We start from the raw sequence: 22230 nt of genomic DNA on the forward strand, positions 1-22230 counted from the left end.
CAGCAGGAACTATGTGATGGCCACAAAGGACTGCTGAGCTTCCCAGGTGACTCCTAGGGCATCCGGGAAAATGTAATTGAACCTGAGTCTGCTTCTCACAAACACTAGGTTTAGCTAAGCATGAAGCAGGCCTTCCCAAGGCCAGTGGAGCTATGAAATCAGCTTTCTGCCAAGCTTCATGCTCAAGTCCTGGGTACACTCCTTCTGGGTCTTGTTATTCAGTCACCCAGATGGGTCACCCTTTGCCCAAATTTAACGGATAGTTTCTACACCCTAACCATCTTTTGTACAGTATGAACCTGGCAGAAGTGACTGTTTAAAACTTTATCAAATTTTTTAAAGAAATTTTCACTTTAAATGCCACTGATATTGTTATTCATATCTAGAAAATCCAACAGACTGCTAAAACATGACCTTCTAAAATAAACAAAGATGCCTAACATCATTAGTTGAAGAGAAATGAAAATGAAAATAGTGAGCTACCACTATACACCCACTAGAACTACTAAAATTTTGTAAAGTGTAAGAATGTGAAGCAACTTTCTCACACACTGCTCATGGGAATGGAAAATGAAAAAGCAACTTTGCAAAACAGTTTAGCAATTTCTTATAAAGTTACACACAGACTGGTGATACAAACCAGCCATCCCATCCTGGGGACAATAGTCCTCCTTTATCCACAGGGGATGTGTTCCAAGACCCCCCAGGGGATGCCTAAAACCACACATAGTACTGAAGTCCATATATACTATGTTTTTTCCTGTACTTATATACTTATCATGAAGTTTAATTTATAAATTAGGTACTATAAGAGATTAACAATAGTAATTAATAGTAAAGTTGAACAATTAAACAATATATTGTAGTAAAAGTTATGTGAATGTGGCACTATTAAGTGAAATAAGGGTTATGTGAACACAAGCACTGAAATACATAACAATCAATGTGATAAGTGAGAGGGCTACTGAGTGACTAACAGGCAAGGAACGTATAAAGTGTGGATATGCTTGACAAAGGGAGGATTCACATCCCAGGCAGGATGGAATGGGATGGTGCGAGATTCCATCACACTACTCAGAATGGCACACAATTTAAAACTTATGAATTGTTTAGTTATGGAATTTTTCACTTAATATTTTTGGACCATGGTTGACTGCAGGTAACTGAAACCACAGATAACGAAACCACCAATAAGGGGGAACTACTATATTTACCAAAGAGAGATGACAGCATGTGTTCACACAACTGTACATAACTGTTTGTAGCCCGAACTGGAAACAATACGAATGTCCATCAACTAATAAACGAATGAAAATAGAATACTACCCAGCAATAAAAAAGGAACGAACTACTAATATATACAACAAAATGGATGAATCTCAAAAGATTCAAACACAAGAGAAATAAGTCAGACACAAAAAACTACATATTATATCACTCCACTTATATTTCACATTCTGCGAAGGCGAAACAATAGGGACATAAATCAGATCACTAGTAGCCAGTGGCGAGGGGTAGGGAAGAAGACAGACTGCAAAGGAGCACTGAGTGATGGAAATATTCTATGTTATGATCTTGCTCGTGGTTATACAACTATATACATTTATCAAAACTCATCAAACTGTACACTTAAAAAGAATAAATTTAACCATATGTAAATTATACAACAATAACCCGACTTCCTCCCACCTCCAAAAATACTTGCCTTGTATTATAATATTTAACATACTCTACAAGTCAAATCATACATCAAAGATCTAAGAATGGCATAGTGTAAAGCTTGATTATTGTGTGATTCCCTAGGAAGGTGAATAGTGAATAAAATAATTCACCACCTAGTCATTCAACAAACAACTGCAATCTTAATTCTACAAGGCCCTCATTAACAACTAATATTTCTTGAGTACCTACTCTGTGCCAGGCGCTCTGTTCTAGACACTGGAGAACAAAAGCAGCAAAGTTCCTGTTCTCATGGAACTTCTATTCTAGTAAGGGAGTAGAAAACAGACAAATAACAGTGAGTTGTTAAGTTGGTGGGTGGTAGGAATACTGAAGTACATAAAGCAGAGCAAGGGGACAGAAAGTCATGGGGGGGTGGGTAACTCCTTTCTGAGGAAGCACCTTTGGGACAGTGAAATGAGAGAATGAGCTATATGCTACTTGCAAAAGAATCACCAAGTGACAGCTGAGACTGTGAATTCTTTAACATTTCCCTAAATCTAAACCTGAAATGTCAGACAGTGATGATGGCAAAAGAAAAACATGCAGGGTCACAGGAAGCTTGGTGCGAAGGCAAAAATGGTGACTCCAGTCAGCGCCTACCCACACCTCTGCTTCACCAACATATTTGGTCCTTTTGAATTTCATGTAGAAGTCTCAAAGAGTGATAAATTTAAAGAAGGAGGAATAAGGAAGAGGAAGACATGTCAAAAAGACAAGGTAGGAGGGGTTCCCGCCCCCTACTTAGCAAAGCCAAAAGAAAAACAGGCACTACTTCCTGTGACTGCCATGTCTTTTCACCATGTCTTCCTTAGATGAAAGATCAACTCTAAAGCTGGAGGGCACAGCCTCACATGATCCTAGTGTTCTTGAAAGAACACCAACCAACCCTTTTGTTACTGCACTAAGAGCTTCTGGTAGCAGTGTGAACATGCATTTTTCTCATTACATTTTCTTAGACATTAAATCTTGCTGTATTGGCAGATAGAAAGAATTTGATGGGAGTTTTGGAGACCCATTCTCACCATACTCCTGCTCCAATCTTGGAGAAGCTGAAGCCCCCAAAAGCAAATGACTTGCCCAGAGTCACACCCCAGAGTTAGAGCTGGCCCCCAGCCTTCTCAGGAAATAATTTTTCAATAACTGTTACATGCCCTTTCCTACTACGATATTTCTCCTACAACTATTTTTCTGAACACATTTTTCTTACAAGTACTATCGGAATAGTTCATACACTCAGAATGTGAAGTCAGCAAGTAATTTTCATCCTTCAAACAGTGGTTTTATGACGGCTATTTCTCTAAACTTTAATTAATTAATGTGTGTGTATGTATTCTACTTTGACAAATTTCCACAGTTACCAGAAGTGAGATAGAAACTGATATTTCTGACAACAACAATCAGTATCTCTCTTGATGAAATTGTTTCTAGATGTCTTATATCAATAAACAGCTACCCAATAACGTACAAAGCAGGAGGCAGATTTAAGGCAGGATTTAACTATATCACATATGAATTGAAAATGTGTTGATACTAAAGCTCAGCTTATTGCCTATTCATGAGATGTTCATGCAAAAGCAGGAATTACAGATGTCTACGCACTTCATCTCCAGAGAGATGCAGAGGCTCCTGAAGAATCAGGATACAAAAACTGTACGCCCAACAGAGCATGCTTGCATTGAAAAAGGTTTGTTTTAATTGCCTCTTTGAGCTTATGTCTCTGGATCAACAGCCACATTCAGGAAAAAGACTAATGAGGTTACTGAAAGTCAGAAGGCCAGGCTGGAACACGCTCACTGCAGCCATGACTGAAGACAGAGAGCATGGTTGCTGTGTGCTGACGGGAGGGGATTTTGAGTCATCTTGTGATTTCTCCCAGGCTGATTTATGAGCTGTATTAATTTGATGGCCTCAGTTTAACTTTTCTGGCCTCCAGTTGCTGTTGAGCTCTCTACCCTTAAGGCCATCCTAGCTAACCCTTAAATTCTACCCCCTCACATTCCTCAACCATCCTGTAGATTCACAATTTCAGTGAAACTGTCCTTCATTGCCATTAGGCCCTTAGAGGCCTGCAGAAAGCCCACGAGCTGGTACGGTGTCCCTGAAATTTTGTTCTACTTGAACTGAGTATTGAACATTTCAATACTCAAATTTGAGGAGGTAAAATGTTGTGAAGACCTCCAAGAATAAATTTAGCTATTCTATCATTCTAGAAGAATTCTATCATTCTAAAAGAGGCTCTGCTATCATGCTACCCAGTTAAATAATATAGATCCTGTGAATTTTATCAAGTCCAACAATCTATAACTTAGAAGGACTTTTTCGAAATTACCAAGTACATCATTTTCACTTGGTTATTAATAGCAATAAGTTTATAAATAACTGCATACTCTTCTTTTTCCCTGGAATACATATTTGATTTCCTGGACAAAACTGTTTGTTAATAGCAAATTTTCAAAATGAAGGCTATGAAATGAAAAGCTGAAAGTTAGAAGAGATCTATGAATACCGTATAAATCTGTAACTGGCCTTTAAGAAGCATAATTTCTCATGCTGTCAACAATTCTATTTAAAAGAAGACTCAAAAGATTTAATTCTATTTCTATCATGTCACTGATATTTGGATGACCAAAGATCTTTTTTATCACTCTCAACATTCCAATTCCTCCCATCTAAACAGTCTCAGGACTTCTAAAACTATCAAGAGCCAGGGTTTCTGAAAACAAATCTGTCCTGTAACCATTCTTGTTTCACCACTGTAGAATTATGGAAAAATTCTAACAAAATGTTAGAGACAGCCCTTCTTCCCATGCTGATTTCCGCTAAACAAACAGAAAGCAACCTTCAAAGGAAGACTTCATCAAACAATACAACTATTTGCTTTTTTCCTGGTTGGGGTTACATAGAATACAGTAAAAAAAAAGAACTTTGCCTAGAAAAGAAATCAACCTGTCACAGGAAAAAAAAAAAATCAAAAAATTTCAATCATGATCATAATGCCAAAATCAGAAGACCTGCAGGGAAGAAACTATTTAAGTTATAAACATCCTGAGCTATAGACACACAAGCAAACAAGGCTCCATGAACAGTCCTTTATTTGCAGAAAAACTTGACTGGGAAACGTTCTCTGTGGTTGTAGAAGGGTTTTTATCCAAGAGAATTTTAGGATAAAAGGCTTAGTAACTGTATCAGCAAAAAACATTCTGTTTGGCTCACATCTCTGAAGGGTCAACATCTTCAGACATTCAACCTTTCCCAGACTAAAGGGTTTATTTTTATAAAAGTGCTCCAAGGATTTGGGGGACAGACAAACCCAAATCCCTTCACTGCCTTCACCTTCCTTTGGGCCAGCCTATACTACTATGTGGCAAACACCCCCAAACATCCTTAACTCTTTTTATTTTCTTGAATTAACTGGCCCAGTAAAAAGTAGGAAGGTTCTGGAATCAGAGCAAACTGGGTTTGAATTCTGACTCTACTACTCAGCAGCTCTGGGACCCTAGGGACTATGAGCCCCTGTACCCTCTCCATAAAATAGAGCTAGTAAGGCATATAAAACATGTTGCCTATTCCCAGAACACAGTAGGTATCCGGTAAATGGTAGCTATTATGTATGACTAGTGCTTCTGACTTTACAGAGTAAAGCATTCATCAAGGGTAGGGCACAGAGAGGTTCCTTTGTCCACAGAAGGTCCCATTTCTCCCAAAGGCCTTTCCAGAACAAACTGGAGTTTCTCCAGTGCCCAGCTCAGTGGGAGATATGAAAGGGTGATCCTGGTATTCTGGTGCCACTTCTGGCATTGTTTTACCATAAAACTCCTTTATAGGGGTCCCCACCACTCACTTAAACTATGCTCTTCACACTCACAGCAGTCAGCTCCCGTTTCCCACACAGGCACATTGCCACCTTCCTTCAAGTCTTCAGCACCTGGCTCAGTTTTCCTCTCCGCTCCACTTTCTCCAGCCTCTAGGTCAATTACCTATTTGCAATCTGGGCCTTAGAATTCCTCCATCTTTTCAGCTCTCCCAGTTTACCAACTTATCAGGTGTTCCCTGCTAAATTATAAGTTATGTGCAGCAAGCTAATGTGTCTTTACATCTTATTTTCTTCCACACTGAGCCCAGTGCCCAGGATGACCCGGTGCTCCATCAACATTTGTGGAATGAGGTCCGCTCAAGTCAGATCTCAGGAACAGGGAAAAAAAATAGGTAAAACAGGGGAAAAAAAATAGTTAAAAACAGATTCACTACAGTAACAAATTAGAAATTTCATTGAAAGTAAAGGTTCGGATAGGCTAAAACCATGACAAAATTTCCAGCTGTTTTCAAAGAAACTTTACAAGTTCAAGCAGGAGTGCATTTAATTTGGTGTTCTTCAAAAGCACTCTAATTTGTTGGGAAGACCTTCATTTTCATCGACTTCATGCGAGCAAAGGAGAACCTGCAATTCGCCAGCCAACAAGAGCACCTTCCCTAAGGGCTCAACCCCAAATACCAGAAGTGTAAGCACTGGTGAGCAGCACTGAACTCTAAAGGCACAGGCTCAAGTCAAGAACTCACTTAATGAAGCATACTGACATCTGAATACAATTCCGCTACCTGAACACTTTATTCTCTTTACCAAACCAGTTATCTAATCTCCAGGCTCTTGTCTGGTTCTAGCTCATAGTATGTGACCAAATCCAACAACCTTCTTCAGATGATCCTCTTTCACCAACCAGCTCTTGAAACAGTGCAGGTACATGTCATGTGTCGCAGATACCTCTGTTTCTGCAGGCTGGCAAGGACCAGGTAAAAATGTAATCGGAGTTCCAGGGCAGGCATAGAGGTACAGGATCTAAGCCCTGCCTTCTCAACTTGACAGCTGAACTCCTTCTTTATGATAACCAAAACAAACCACTTTACTGACTGCCTTGCTAAATTAAGAGCAGAAAGAGGAATAAAATCACAAGTTTAAAAAGACTATATTTGTGATTCTGAAAAACAAAAACCAAAGGATGATAGTTTTTTTTTTAAATACTGGCAACATTAATTCCATTATTTGAGGTCTGAAAGGGTTCGTCCAGAAGAAATGGATCCGTACTATTCCAATATTATCATGATTCTTTTTTTTTACTTTCATTTAATATTTATATTTATATTTTATTTTTGTTATTTTTTTTTTATTATGGTGACATTGGTTAACGAAATCCAGTTAAGTTTCAGGTATACAATTTAGCAGTAAAGCCTATATATCTTGCACTGTGTATTCACCACCCATAGTTAGATTTCTTTCTGTCGCCACATATTTGACCCCTTTTACTCCATCTACCTCCCTCATGATTCTGAGTATTCTTTTTAGAAAGTGCTACTACCATTGAGATTTTCAAAAACCAGACATTTTCTGTGTGGGATTAGAAAGTACTCAAGGAAAGATGAAACTAAACTATTGAGTGGAACTCGGACAGCCTCCTTTTTTCAACTGTTTTACAATGGCATTTAACAATTCAATCCCCAAAGCACCCATGTGCCTATCTACATCAAGTGAGCACCAGGGAGTCCCCAGATGGAGCTCTGCCTGAGGACAGTGTCTTGCTGGTCTCTGCAACCCCCAGAGGCACATCCACTCCCATTAATGGAGGCCATTTGACCCAAGTAACAGACAACCCTCTATTTTCTTGGCAGAGGAGAAAGCCACACAGCAATCATGTGAAATGTGACTAGAGTTGCAAACTGGAAAATGGCACTCATTCCCATTTGCAAATTCTGCAACAGGAATGACAAATGAATAAATACTACCTGACCAACCAAAGGCTTTATCTTGAACTCAAGATTCTTACTACAATTAACACAATCATTACAATTAAAAAAAAAAAAAAAGAACCCTGCCTTGAATCGCAATCTTAATTAGCCAAAATTTGCACAGAGTTTTGTACCTTTGCATAAAAGAAACAATTTCTAGGAAAGACTTTTAGGACTTCTGTAGAGATTTCCTTCTAATTCGAACCTATCACCAAAGAGTAATTTTTATTTGAGAGACAAAAAAAAATCCAGTTGAAAAACCCATGAAGATTCAAACTGGACCAAGAGACAGAATAAATAATGAGGCCAGTCCAGTATTCAAGGATTCAGTGTCCACTTTAAGATGATCAGGATAGACTTTTATAGACACATTTCTTTTTTCTCTCCTAAAAGAATACTGTAAATATTATCCAAAATTCTAGTATAATAGTGAGAAGCCTGGATTAAAGAGGCAAGGGGCCAAGATTTCAATTTCTAGTTAATGACAGCTGGAGAGTGAATTCAGGTAAGCCATTCTACCACTTGGAGCCACAGAACAGAAAACAAGTCTTCATGATGAAAGGGCTGCAATAGATAATCTTCTGAGTCTAAGAAAACTGCCCAGAGAGGGGAGGGAAGTTAGGGGGGAGGGGTGGAAAAGAGGAAGGGATTAAAAAGTACAAATTGGCAATTACAAAACAGTCATGGGGATGAAAAGCATAGCATAAGCAATATAGTGAATAATATTATTATAATAACTATGTATGGTGTCAGACGGGTACTAGATTTATCAGGATGATCACCTCATAAGATACATAAATGTATAAATTACTATGTAGTAAACCTGAAACTAACATAATATTGTATGCCAACTGTAACTGAAAAATGAAAAAAAAATATTTAAAAAAGAAGAAGAAAGAAACTGCCCGGAGTGTGGGTATCAGACTTGAGTTCGAATCCCTGGCTCTAGCATTAATGAGATTTGTAAACTATGAGCAAGTTACTTAACTTCTCTCTGTATCAGGTACACCATCTGAAAAATGGGGCCACCTCAGTATTTCCCCAAATGCAGGAGAGCTACACGAGATAACTTTAAGCAGTACTTAGAAGGTTTTAGAAGATGGACAGGCACAGCATTGAACAATGAATCACATAATGAGAAAATTTTATTCTTTTTGGCACTTCTTTGGCCTTTATAAAAATTTTATTACATTAAAAAGAAAGGTTTTTTTTTTTTCTGGTCTTCTCTTCTACACCTCTTTTAATACAGGCTAATTTCCCTTTTTAACAAAGTGAGAGCAAGTTTCAGAGTCAGCTAGCATCTTGGAAAGCAATTTTATTATACAGACTGTTTAAAAAAATAATGACTTATTTTAATTATTTTTTTAATTACCTTCTATTCGAGACAACTGATATCGATTTTCAATTTAGAAGACCAATATGACGTTAATTTTTAAAATATATTGATGATTACAAAAATGTGAGTCAATTTAAATAATTTGAGCAGCCTATATGCTGCCTATGTCAGGGTTACAGTGAAGATTTAATGAGGTAATGTAGGGGAGACCTAACCCACACTGTGCTCTCATCTACCCATGGTCAATGGGTACAATTTCAGTCAATGAGGAATGTGAATACAGGGTACAGCGCAAACAAAAGCAACTACAGAAGATAGGTGTGAGTTTCCAGAACAATGAGGAGCCAAAAAATAGCAAGAAGGGGTTCTTAAAGTAGAAGTCAGAGAAACGAGGAAAACCTGTAGAGGGAGATTCAGGTAACAAAGTTTCTGAGCTATACGACATGCTGATCACTAGAGAAAACCAGGTGTAGTTCCTTTGTGTATGCCTTTTACAATCTGGGACAAAGTTGTCAAAAAGAAGTCAGTCTTGTTTGAAAGAACCTTGAATGTCCAGCTAAAGAGCATTTATGATGGCAGATCCTTAGTCTAGTCTTTTCACATTTGTTCAGCACCTAGTATGCTTTACATGATGTTTGAAAATATTTGCTGAACAAATGAATTTCAGTTTAATGGTATTTTTTATATATTAACTCATCTGATTTACATACATAATTTATATGTATATATGTAATATTATGTCTTCTTCTTCCCTCCCTATTCCAGTACCAGAGATCACACCTCACCCAGCTAAGATAAACTGCCACCTCCATCCCAAGGCCCTGCCTCTGGATGTGGAGAAAGGTCTACAGGTCAGGCTAAACTCAGTAATCTGAGTCTTCACTTTATGCCTTTCCAAAGAAAGCTGCTCCTTCCATCAGCGTTCCCTTTATGTCAAACTTGGATCATCAAAATACCAGATGGAATCAATTTCAAACTGCTATACCCTTGGGGACTTGCTTCTTAAAGAAAATAAGCTTGATTTAATTCTTGGCAAAAACAATTATTCCCAACCTGGCATCCTACAGGAATTTTGCAGAGCAAGTGTAAATAAGGATATGAAACCCAAAAAACCTCTTAACAGCTCCTTTTCTCTCCCATGCCCCCAGCCCTGAAACTTCTTGCTCCTTCTCCCTTCTTCCTTCCAGTCCTAATCTATTATGATTTCTGAAACAAATTCATGGCAATACTTTAGAAAGCTTTGTTTTTGCCCGCCTACCCCCAAGGAGAGTCTTTCAAGGTATTTAGAAATATCCTTATAAGGTTCTTTCAATTCTCTAAGACGGGCATAGGTGTTCCTTTCTTGGAGGATGAATGAGTCTTAGGGTCAGTTAGCTTTCCTTTTTAACACATACTGGCTTAAGAGGACTGTAACGTAAGAAGCAAAATCTATACCCAAAATGGTGATATCCAGGATGGAGAGTTCAAATAAATATTTTACTTCAGAGAGATGCTCCAAATAGTGGGTCAGAGATGAGGACAATGTCTCACTATGTTTCACTACATCATGTTTGCTCTACTGAAATTTATTGAACTGAACTAACTCCTCCTTCCTTTGCATTTCAGATAAGAATTTCCTTCTGGCTCTATTATTTAAGGCTTTGTCCACCTAATTCGACAACTTTCTTTCCTTCTTCCTCTCCTGCATCATCCTTTCTTCCCTTATTACTCTCATCAGGAACGCTCTTATACATCCCCTAGGTGTTTACCTTCTACCTTACAAAATCCACATCATCTGTTATACTAATGTCTCTCAAGACATAGCTCTAAGAGGCTCCAAAAGATCACCCTTTTTCCTAAATACAGACCTAGAGTTAGAGGACGTAATAGCTTGAAGGGATCTTAAAAAGTCAAGTATTTCAGCCTCTTTCATTTTATGAACCAAGAATCTAAATCTCAGAAAAGTAAAATGACTTGCCTAAGGTCACATGGCTCCTTAGTGGGTTTCTAGAATTATATGCAAAATACAATTATATATATAATTGTAATTATATGTAATTATATCTAAATTTTGGAGTTTACATGTCTTTCTATATTTTTGCTGGACAGAATCCATAGCTTTTATCATATTCTCAAGGTAGTAAAAAAATCCTCTTCTAATAAATAATAACCACTGATTGGTTTTACATATATATAATTATCCTTAGCAAATGTCCCATACTAAATACCAGTTATAATAAAACATCTTGACTTCAAGACTAGCCAGATAAAATGCTTTGACTTCGAAATACTTCTTAAAAGTTGGATTTGGCATAGAAAATGTTGCAGAATTTTAAACACACACACACACACACACACACACACACACACACACTCACTCACTCACTCACTCACTCAATGAATAACAGAATTGCTCCTGTGCATGAGAGGTTATTTTGGTTTTTAAAAACTATTTAAATTATAAATTACTTAGTGAATTATCTCATTCTTATTTAAAAAAGAAATTACTTTCCAAATCAAAGTACTCGAATGTAAAATGTTAGACTATAGCATTTTTTCAAATCACAGCTGCCTCAGAAAGAGAAATGAAACAAGAGAATTAGAATTGTTCTGCAAAAAGTTAGCTGGCCTAGATAATTTAAGTACATACTAAAATTTCTCAATCAAAAACCTAACCTTAACTATAGTTATTTCTCATATAACTCTATTTCTAATGCTTTTCTATGATTATCCCATCATTTTAATTCACCTTTCAGAATATAAGAAACAACACTAGTTTCCCATTCTCGTTGACTTATCAAAGTCAGCATTTATTGAACCCCTTCCATATGCCATAATGAGGGGTTTGAATCAAGGACTAGGGAGAATGAATGAAAGATCTTCTCCTGGAAAAGCATACACTCAAAAGGAAGACAAATCTTAACTACATCAAGAAACACAGTTAAATACATGGCACGAATAGTGCTATGATCCAATCTTATGGGAGTGAAAAAGAAGGGGATTATTAATTTTAAACTCTATGTTGGCAAGGAGGAGTGAATCCACAAGGGTCTATGAAAAGGATGGCATTTAAATAATGCCTTAAAGTAGATTTTCAAAATGTAAGAAGTCAGAATTTCAAAGTTCATTTTCCAAGTTTTATGTGGCTTCCTCCGACCGTTGTCAGGATAAAAGCTCTTTGCTTTAATACAGTGTATCACTCTCAACAGAATACACAGTAACAGAAAGGTCTATCTGAAAGCAATTTTAAATATGAAATTTTCATTCCCTGGCTTCAAATATTTCTAAAACGCACCTCTCTAACAGCATGTATGCTGGTTATGTATCCAAAGAACTATTTTTAGGTGAAAATATCCAAATGAAAAGGGAGAGTCACTCTTTGCCTCTTGGTAGTATTTCAATTGTCAAAACTTTAGTATTTTGACAAAGTCCTTGCCCTGATATTGGTAAATTCATGGAAACCAAACTACCTGGAATGCAACCTCAGCTCCACTACTTAAAAATTGCATGATCATACTACTTAGCCTGTCTATACCTCAGCTGCCTCAACTATAAAAGGAAGATAATAACAGTATCCACCTCATGTGGGTCTCATGAGAATAAACTGAATAATTACATGTAAAATGCTTAAAACAACATCCAGCACACAGTAAATCAACAATAAATGTAACTGTTTTTACTAAGAAGAAATGTTTTCTAAGAGCTTATCTCTAACTTGCTACACCACTTAATAAGAAAAAGTTTCCCATTCTATTTCACTTTTATAAAGCAGACTTTAAAACCGTATTTTCTTTCAGAGAAAAATGCCTAAGCAAAGGCTAAATTTGGTTCCTACACAGAAATGGCAGTAACAGAGAAATAGCTTATTTCAAAAGGTCTAAAATATAATTAAGGATAAAACAGACAGGAATCATATTGTACTATAATCAACTTTTTAAAACTTCATCGAAGTTAGGATTGACAGTTAAACTAACAGTTATCTTCCCTTTGTCTTTTGTTCCTTATGCCTTTATAGCCAAACACTCTGTTGTTCCATTTTCTGTGTATTGCACAGAAAAATATTTTGAGGTCACAGACCTACTCACGAATATCTGACTAAAACAATAGTACGTTTTTCATTTTAACTCAACTCAAGAATTAGAGAATTGAGTAAATCTTATTGTCTGTTCTTTCCATGGTGTTGCAATCCCTATGCAATCAATGTCCCAACAAGCAAAAGAGAATTTGGCTAACTCACTTACAGCAATAATGGAAATATGATACAAGCTGTTGATTCTGATATGGACTTAGTAGATGAACGTACCAGAACACAGTAAGCATCCTTGGAAAGTCCTCTGTTCCCAGCATCTGTAACTGCACCACCTCACTGGTTAGTGTGGGAGTTCAAGTACACTGGAGCTCACTGGCTAGGTTCAAATCTTAGTTCTGCCACTTCCAAGATGTATGGCCAGGGACAAATTAGTTAACCTCTCAGTTTCTTAATCTACAAAATAGGAATAATAAATAGGTTTGCTATAAAGATAAAATTAGTATTTGAAAAGCATTTGGAATAGTACTTGGCACATTGTGCTATTTAATAGTGTCTATTAAATAAACATTGCAATAACTTTGGCATTTAGGGTTATTTCCACATGCAGATACGAAGAGGGTCTCAATTTTTAGTGTAGGCCCTCTGCCGGAAGAGTTAAATAAAACAAATTTTCAGAAAGTTTATTTAAAATTTGATTCTGGAGTAACTGGCCATAGGAGCATTATACGTGCAATATTTCTTCAGTATCCAGTTAGTAAATAAAAATATATTTGGATTTGAGAGTATTTTAGAAATGCAAAAATCACACCTAGATATCCGAAAAGTTCATAAGAGGCTAAAGCAATGTCCACTTAACTATTTTAGGAGCTAAAAACTGAAATCATGAAGATATTAACAATTTGTGGTCACTACAAATAATAGTATTAGCAACTTGCTTTATGGGAAGGGAGATCCCTAAAAAAAATTTAGCTGGAAAAACATTCCAACTTCTCTCCATATATGGTAAATACTATAGAAGATAATAAAAAGCTGTATCACTGAGTTTCATTTGGTTCCATTAATTATTAATAATGTAAGCACAGAGACTTCTAGAGCAGAGGTTGAAAACAACCAAACCCCAATCACCCTTTTCCAATCCTAAACTAATCATTGTCTCACATGACGTATAACTATTCTTGAAGTCAAAATATGTCCAGCATTCATTACAGGCCTCTATTTGGATGTAAATCAAAATACTTATAAGGGTTAAGATTTGGAATGCTCAGCTGGAGGGGAGACACACATATCTCAGGTGTCTCCTTCACAATCAGATGTGTCATTCTGGAACACCAGGCTTATCCTTCCAAGGGGGCTTGTGAATTGCTCTGACTACAGTGCCAATTCTTACCTCTTACATGGACCATGGTCATTACTAAGGCTGGTCACTCACTCTGTTTCTACTGATTTTTCTCAAGTAGATACTAATTTGCTCTGTGTATCCACTGTTTTCCAAACTCTCCCTATCATGAATTATTTTAATGCTTTGTTTGGGGGACATGTAAAAATGGATACTTTGTACTTGAAAATTATTATACTATCTGAAGAAGTTCTACTCCAGAACATTCTCCATGCTTTCACATTTTCTTTGATTTGGGAGAAGTGTCTCTAGAGAATGGTATTAACGGAAAGCTTCCATTATTTTTATGGTATTAGAAAAATGGGCTGAAATAAAAGGAGAGATGAGAAATTAACTACTTTCCTCAGTTGAAATTTAAGTTTTGTCAGAACAGATCAAAACTTAGGTTTGGATTCCCATACTACTGTTCAAAGAACCGGTAAAACTCCACTTTTGAACTTGGAAAATTTTGTGAGGTGTTCCTTGTGTGTGGAGGGTGGGGGTCCGCCCCTACAAAGTGACTTGCTGATTTTCATAACCAAGGATGTTTTTTTTTAATATCAAATTGGTGTTCTATTATATGAACTATATACCACCCACTCATTTTGTGAGGTGTCACTAAAAAGCCTTGGGTTTTAAAAGCTCATGGCAGTTATCAATGATGCGAAAGATAGAGTCAATTCCTTTCAGTGCCAGAAGCTTCTTTCTGTCTCTTTGCTTTCTCCCTTTTTTCATCTTGTTTATTTCCTTCTTTCTAATAAGTACTGAAAAAAAATGGCACCTACACTAAAGCCCTGGCACTGGCCCACGACTCAAGAACCTTCCGATTTAGCAACGATCTGGGAGTCAGAAAACATTCTAATAAAAAACAACCAGACGGGCTTTCGCCTGATCACCCAAGTTTCCTTCCTGACGAGATCTCGGTTGGAATCCGAGAGAGACAATGCTTTGCAGAGCCCTGCCCCACTCTGGTCTCGGGGCCGATTCCCAAGCCACCCGGCCAGGAGGCGCTGCGGGCCAGTCCCCCGGGGCCACAGGCAGCCGGCGCCCAGCCCTGCCCAGCCCTCCCCACCCCCACCACGGAGCCCAGCCCCGCGGCAGAGCTCTGAGTTCTGCACGGCCTGCCGGGGTTACTCTCGGTCATTCCCCTGCACCATCTCGCCTCAGCTTCTCCATCCGTGCCCTGCCTGAGGCTGCCCCAAGAGAAAAGCAGCAAAAAGAAGGATGATGGGGGGTGGAGGAGCGGGAGAATGGGCACCTCAGCTCTAGGTTTCCGCAGGCTCTCCTTCTCTGTAAGTCTTCTGTCTTTAAAAGGAACAAAATTTGTCCCCACCGCGCGCCAGGGACACCAGCTTGGGTGAGCGCACTGAGACCATAGGCAGGACACCCAAGTCAAACAAAGCCCCTGAAGCCTCAACGGAGCAACAGCGCTACAGACCCTGTGTGGGACACCGTCCAGTCGAGTTCTTTGGGTACGAGAACGCGCCGCTCCAGTCTGGGGGCGCACGGGGATCCCCAGGTCAGAGCCCAACTCAGACCAGCTTCTTAAGAACCGAGAACTAAGTGCTAGCATTCATCCGAGTGGGCGCAGACCAACCCTTAGCCAGAGGGGTTTCTAGACATCTAAGGCTCTTCCAAACAAAGGGAAGCGCTCGGTGCAGGATCTGCCACTCTCCCACTCCGGCAGCAGCGCCCCCAAATGACTGGGAGCCCCCCAACCCACTGAGCCCTAGGTACTGCGCCCGGGTCTCCACGCGCAAAGATGCTCTCTGGGCTCCACGGAAGGGCGAGCCCGGAGCGCAGCTGCGCCGCGTCTTGAGTCGCCGGAGCTCTCCTAGGAGGTCCTTCCCACATTTACACTACCCCCGCAGCATTTGCGTTACAAGAGTTGGAGATGTGGGGGTTCGGACTACAGTCCCGAAATCTAGTCCTTCCCAAAGCCTCCTCGGCCCCGAAACAAAACAATAACGCCTAAGTCACGAGAGAACCTCTTACCTGTCTTCCACTTCTGTGTTTGCGTCTCTTTTCCTCACTCCTTGCAGAACCCTTCCGGAGGAGAAAACAAAACAAAACAAATTGGCGTGTGGGGGGAGAAAAGAAAGAGAACGGAGCAAAGCGCCCAGGGAAATTGGCTCTGGCGGCGCTGGTCCTGCGGCGCCCCCTTTCCTGCCCACCTGCGCCCGGGGAGAGGTGTAGGATCAGCTAGCCCCGGCCCCACTCGCTCTCCCTCGGAATTACCGGGCTTTTGCCGCGACTAGTTCCTTTTATAGATTCGGCTGAGCACAGCGCAGGGGTTACTATCGGTCAAAGCCTGTTCTTTCTCCCTCCTTCCCCGCCCCCTTGCCCGGCCTCTGTTTTTGTAGTTCAGGCACTCAGCAGAAAGCACATGGAGCCGCGCCCCGCCCCTTAAATGGGCGACGTCCTGCAGACCCCCGCAGGGCTGCGGGAGAAGAGTGGGAAGTGGTGGGGTGCAGCTGGTATCGCCCAGTCCTGGGTCAGCACCTGGCAGCCTAGGACAAGCAGGAAATGGGGGGCTTAGGACTTCTCGGAAGACTGTCTCTGCTACGTTCTAGGCGGCTGACGGCACTAGTGGAAATCGCTTCCTCTAAACCCGAACTTTGAGCATTTTTTTTTCCCTTGGTTAGTTTACTCAGTCTTTGGGATTGGAGGGACAGAGAACGTGAGGCTGAAAACCCTCTGGACACCAACACTTTAGTCTTACCTTTCACAGGCCTTGGGCCTGGGGGAAGGCGGACCATCCTCTGGATAATTGGCTGTTTTTGTTTTCCGCCAAAAACCGACTTTGGTATTCAACAGGCAACTTATTACCTTTGGGATTCCCTGCCTGCGAGGACCAATGAAAAGCGTTTTTGCTCCTCTTCTTAAACTGGGAGTGGAGGGAGGCTGCAAATAACAGAACCATGTGGACCAACCCCCTTTTAATATTTTCACTGTATTGGTCAGCGTCCGAGTTATAAATACACATGTATTTATGTATTTTGGCTCCTATAGGTTTTCAAAGTGTGCTAGAGAGTCACAGTCATGTAAAATTATATAACCATTCCTGATCGCTGCCATAACATTCGAGAGACAGAGGCAAGATTTCAAATGGAGGCCCACATACTTAAAGTTTAAATATTTAAGTCATAAAACAAGCCAACAAACTGTAAAATAAATGTCTCCTACCTTGACAAAGATTCCTTGGAAGCAACCCAGAAGGGCAAGTTCATATTCAGACTCCTCACAATTTGACCTGAGTTTTGGCAAGAATGTGGAGTGGGAGAGCCTGCCCCCAGATCCCTTCTCTTCCCACCTCCAGCCTTATCATATTCCAGAAGAATCTCCACTGTGTGCATGTGGACCTCCAGCTGCACAAGCTCCCTCCGTGCATACAGTTAAGGCCACAATTTGAGCCCAGGTGCATAGGCCAGTGGTTGTGTCAACACTCAAGATAGACTCAATGAGGAAGTACATGCCGGCCCTGGAAAGTGCACTTAGGAGCCTTAGGGTAGGGAACTGTGGTGGCATGGCACCTTGGCCCTGTGGACTGCTCACCTGTAGGAAGAGATGGAGTTTGAGGAGGGCAAGAGCCAAGCCTTCTGAAGCTCAGGTCCTAGGAAAGAGATCCCTCTTGCCTGGGTCACAGGACAAGAGTCTGGGTTCTTGGGTCAAATTTGAACCACATGACACATAACTTTCTGCCTCCATTTTTTCATCTGTAAAATGGCGAAAATATGTATTCTTTCCCTGCCTCACAGGGGTTTTCTGAAAGTGAATTTTGTTCATTTAAGCTCATTGAAAGAATGGCATTGTAAACAAAGAGGGTGTTATTAGCTGACTATTAATATCATTTTTCGCTATCAGCCATAGCCTATAAAGTTTTTCCCATGGTAAACTTTCAAAACTCCAGGTTTAGCAAAGAGCTAAAAGTAATATGTCTGGCCCTCTAGAGATAAAGGAAAGCTCCTAGAAGAGGTGTTACCATTCCGAGTGTGATTTAGGGGTGTGATCAGATCTCCCCAACTCTCCATTCCCTTCACCCTTCACCCACCTATCACAGTGTTTAAAATCCCACCACCAAAATTATTCTCTTCAGAATTTTGAAGTCTGTGGTTCCCAAGAGCACCCCTACTAATGTAAGCCCTTAGACTGTTCTGTCAGGGAATGAGCAACAGTTTAGGTCTGCAGTAATAATAATGATGATAATAATAATAATAATAATTAATAATAATGTGATGATGATGATGATGAAGAAAGGAGGAGAGCCCAAGGAGAAGATGAAAGCACCAGAGAGAAGACAGCCATTGATTCTAAATACATAAGTCAGTGGCCCCAAAGCCAAATTTGATCATTTTTAACTAAGAACAACCTGTGGTGTCTAATATCTGCTCACCTCTACAATGAATACATGTACACACTGTAATTTTGAAACCTCTTTATTAATCTCTTTGATTTCTACTAATAAAAAAACCCAAGAGGCTAAGCGATTTGGCCAGATGATACAGGGATATAAGTCGGCTGACAGCAAGCTCATATCTCGCAAGTGGGACAAAAATACTGAATTCCAAAAATTAGAGCCTAAGAGAATGTGTCCCTTGAATGTCATAGGTTCATTTGTTCCTGAGTACTTCAGTGATCTTTTCTCTAAGTCTTTCAATTCCTGCTAACACCAAAACTCTAAGTCTCTACCCTACGCGATCCTTTCCAAATAAATAGGAAGAGTTTTCTTTGTTGCAGTTGCTCTAGAGAAGCTGATTCTGTAAATGTAGCCTGGTGGCTTGAGGTTCTATTCTGAGATGCCCCTGGCATCATCTAATCACAGAATCGCCTTTCAGGCAGCTGTGACCCTGGAGACCCTGTTAGGGGTCATGGAGCTACAGAGACTCTCAATTTTATCATTCCATCAAGACTTTTAAATTAGGGATTACCTAAAAGGCTTGCTGGAGGTTGCTTTGATATATTATATCTGTTAACTGGTCTACATAAATGTATGTATATACATTGTTTAAAATATAAATAATTTTCATCACACATGTGTTTTTGGTTGGTACATATTCTGTTTTGTTCCTGGAAACTCTGAAAAAGAATATTATAGGAAGTCAGTGAAGAATAAAAAAGAAAGTATTCTATAAATAACTTTCAAGCTAAATTTGTTATAATTAAAAAGACCTAATAACCAGATTTTTTGAGAATTCCTAGAGAATAAGAAGTGCTTCAAAATAAAAAAATATACATACATAATCCTTCTTTCATAAAAGAAGGAATAAAATGACCTACAGTTCGTATTTGAGTCAGTTAATTCCAATACATGGTTAGACACAGAAAACAAATCAAGCAATGGATGTTCAAATTTAAAAAAATATAAGGAGTTGCCATTATTTGTGGAGTAAACCATGTATATAGCATTAGGTTCTCCATACCTACAAATTCAACTTAATTGGACCAGTGCAATCCCCTTCTATGTTAATGTGACTCCCATTGAAACCTAAGCAAGAATCAAAACCATTACTGCTTTTGGATCGAGTAAGATGTTTGTTCTGTTTGTCAGTGGGATCAATAAGTTAGCCTGGATTACAGACAGATACGTTCCCCTGAATTAATGAGTTGATTAATGAGTTACAATTCTTTTTTTAAAGCCATCTTTCTAAAAATAAAAATAAATAAAAGCCATCTTTCCAACCTGTCTCCCTTCACACTCTCCTCTTAAGAGCCAAAAGGAAAGATTTCATCTCTTCTCCCTCCCTTTTATTCCCTCTCCAGCCCATTTCAGGCATACTCTTTACCCCATCACTCTGCTGTCTGTTCTGTCCAAATTCATTAATGACTTCCTTAAAAATAGAGAGGCACGTGGGCATTCTTTTTCATCATTATAAAAAAATCTCGACCATTTAATTGATGACCTCTTTTAAGTCCTTAGGCTACATGATCTCTGGTATTTGACACTACTGGCCACACCTTCCTTCCTGAAACTACTTTTTCTCTTGTATTGCATGAATCTGGTTCTCTTCTGACTCTTCTGCCCCTTTAACAGCTCTTTTTCGGACTCCTCTTTCCTTATATATATAGTTCCCCTGATACTGGTTTTCTTTTATTTCTCCATGCTCCACTCCCTTGGCTTTACTTAAACTCTATGTCATAGGGTCTCATCAGCTTGCTGAGCTCCTGGACTGTGCTCCCTAAAGCTTGTAGAGTATCCAGCAGGACCAGTGGTATTCTTGGGTCAGCTCACTCCAGCTCAGAAGAGCTTTGTGCTTATCTCCTCTCGTCTCTGCAATAAGTGATTTCCATGAGGCTAGTTTAAAATTGGCCAGTGGTGGGAATATTTACAATATCGGAAAGCCGATAAAATTAGAGTTTCTTTTCTGTTAGAAAAGCTAGGTATTAACATTTACCAGCACGACACTAAATGAGGCATTCTGCAAGTAAACCCTAAGCCAGTTTTTTAATCTTCCCTTTATCTCTGCCTCCTCCATCTTCATTTTATTTTTTATTTCACTTAATGACATCATCATCCACACATTGACTATAGGAAATCATAGTCATATTTGCTTAACTTTTCACCTCTGTCCCATTCTTTCTCTTCTCATTCTAAAAAGCATCAAGTCCGTCAGGTCAATCAAACCTAAATATTTCTTAAATCTGTCCATCTCCACCCCTGCTGCCTAAGTCCAAGCCAAAGGTCTGCACTTCTGTATTGCAGCAACCTCCAAACTGCTGTTCCTGCCTTTAGTTTCTTCCCCTTCCTATTCATCTTCGCTACCACAGTAGAGTGATTTTTGCTTGTGGGGAGGTGGGGAAAGCTTAAGCAAACCAATACAAAACCAAAAACTACCTAATCATATCTTTTTTCCCCCTCAAAGCTACCTGTGGTCCTCCATTTCTTAGAGAAAGATACCTTTAAATTTCCTTAAGAACGTCTACAAAGACTTTTGCAAACATGACATTTGAAGGCCTTTGAAGTCTAATTGTAGGCCCTGCTTCCTCTCCCCATCCGTATCTCACCTTTACCCATCCCCATCCTCATTTCTACTCCATCCTCCTGTTTAAGAGTACATGTTGAAAGAGATAGATGAGATTAAATAACTAACTCTGCTGTGCTATTACTCTAGACAGGGGAGAGTAAGGATATAGAAACCATTTCCCTCTTTAGATGGAAAGTATGGGATAGAGGGTAGATATAGGAGGGGGAGAGAGAGAGGGAAAGGGAGAGGGAGAGAATTATTACAGATAGATATTTTTAAGTACCCAAATTAATAGGCACATAATACCCAGTATATTCAGAGGGAAGACACTACCCCTAAGTTTGAAAAGAAAATAATTGGGCTCTGTGGATTAAAAGAAACCAAACATTTATTATAACAGAAATGATATATCTGCATTCTTCTCTCCTTATTCACAGTGCTTTTTTGATACTTGTTAAAAATCCATATTCCTGGATGTGATTTCTGGGATTGAGGAACTGTTTTACTTTTTAGCCAGAGGCTTTCCTTTTCTCTGACGTATTAATAAGAATATAAGTCATTAAAAAAAAAAAAAAAGAAAGAAAGAAATCCTAGAAATTGTTCCAGATTTACATTTTTTTCTTAGCCCAGTAGAGTCAATTCTCTTTTTCTCCTTCACCATTTTGGGGAAGATTCCTTCAGAAGTATACCATCTTCCTCTGTTTTCCCTCTCAGTCTTCTGTGTTAGTTTGACCCATCCTTATACCAGTAGCCTTCATGTCTTCTGCAATTGTCTAGATAGAACAAATGTTTTTGCCTCCTCAAGGACTAACTGTCCAGATGTTGGGCTGTGACCATGTCATGGGAGTAGGCCTTAATTTCCCTTCTCTGCTGCCACGTTTCTGGTGACTGATGTCCAATGAAATCTAAGCAATTGTCCTAGAAACCTACATGTGCAGAATCACCCAGAATTATGTAAATTAGTGGAGAGCGGGCTCTATTCCTAGAGGCCTAGGACTTCCCACGGTGCTGACCCTAACCTGGTTTCCTTTTGATTGACTCCATTGCC

The 22230-nt window shown here is 39.4% G+C and overlaps 1 protein-coding gene across 9 annotated transcripts in view; it reads right to left on the reverse strand.

Moving 5' to 3' along the window:
• ABCA1 (ATP binding cassette subfamily A member 1) overlaps nt 1–16588 on the reverse strand; it is a 120635-nt gene extending 104047 nt beyond the window's left edge. For 4 of the 9 annotated variants that reach the window (XM_025041326.1, XM_015599863.2, XM_025041305.1 and 1 more), the window contains exons 1-2: nt 16216–16449; nt 13119–13298 (exon numbers count right to left, since the gene is read on the reverse strand). The gene's annotated coding sequence lies outside the window, so the exon portion shown is untranslated. Of the gene's footprint in view, nt 1–13118; nt 13299–16215 lie in introns of all 9 variants that reach the window. The other 5 variants (XM_025041311.1, XM_025041316.1, XM_025041317.1 and 2 more) reach the window with 5 other exon arrangements.
• Between the last annotated feature and the right edge of the window lie 5642 nt (nt 16589–22230).

This window comes from Pteropus alecto, unplaced genomic scaffold (genome assembly GCF_000325575.1).
Source record: "Pteropus alecto unplaced genomic scaffold, ASM32557v1 scaffold111, whole genome shotgun sequence".
NCBI classification, from domain to species: Eukaryota; Metazoa; Chordata; class Mammalia; order Chiroptera; family Pteropodidae; genus Pteropus; species Pteropus alecto.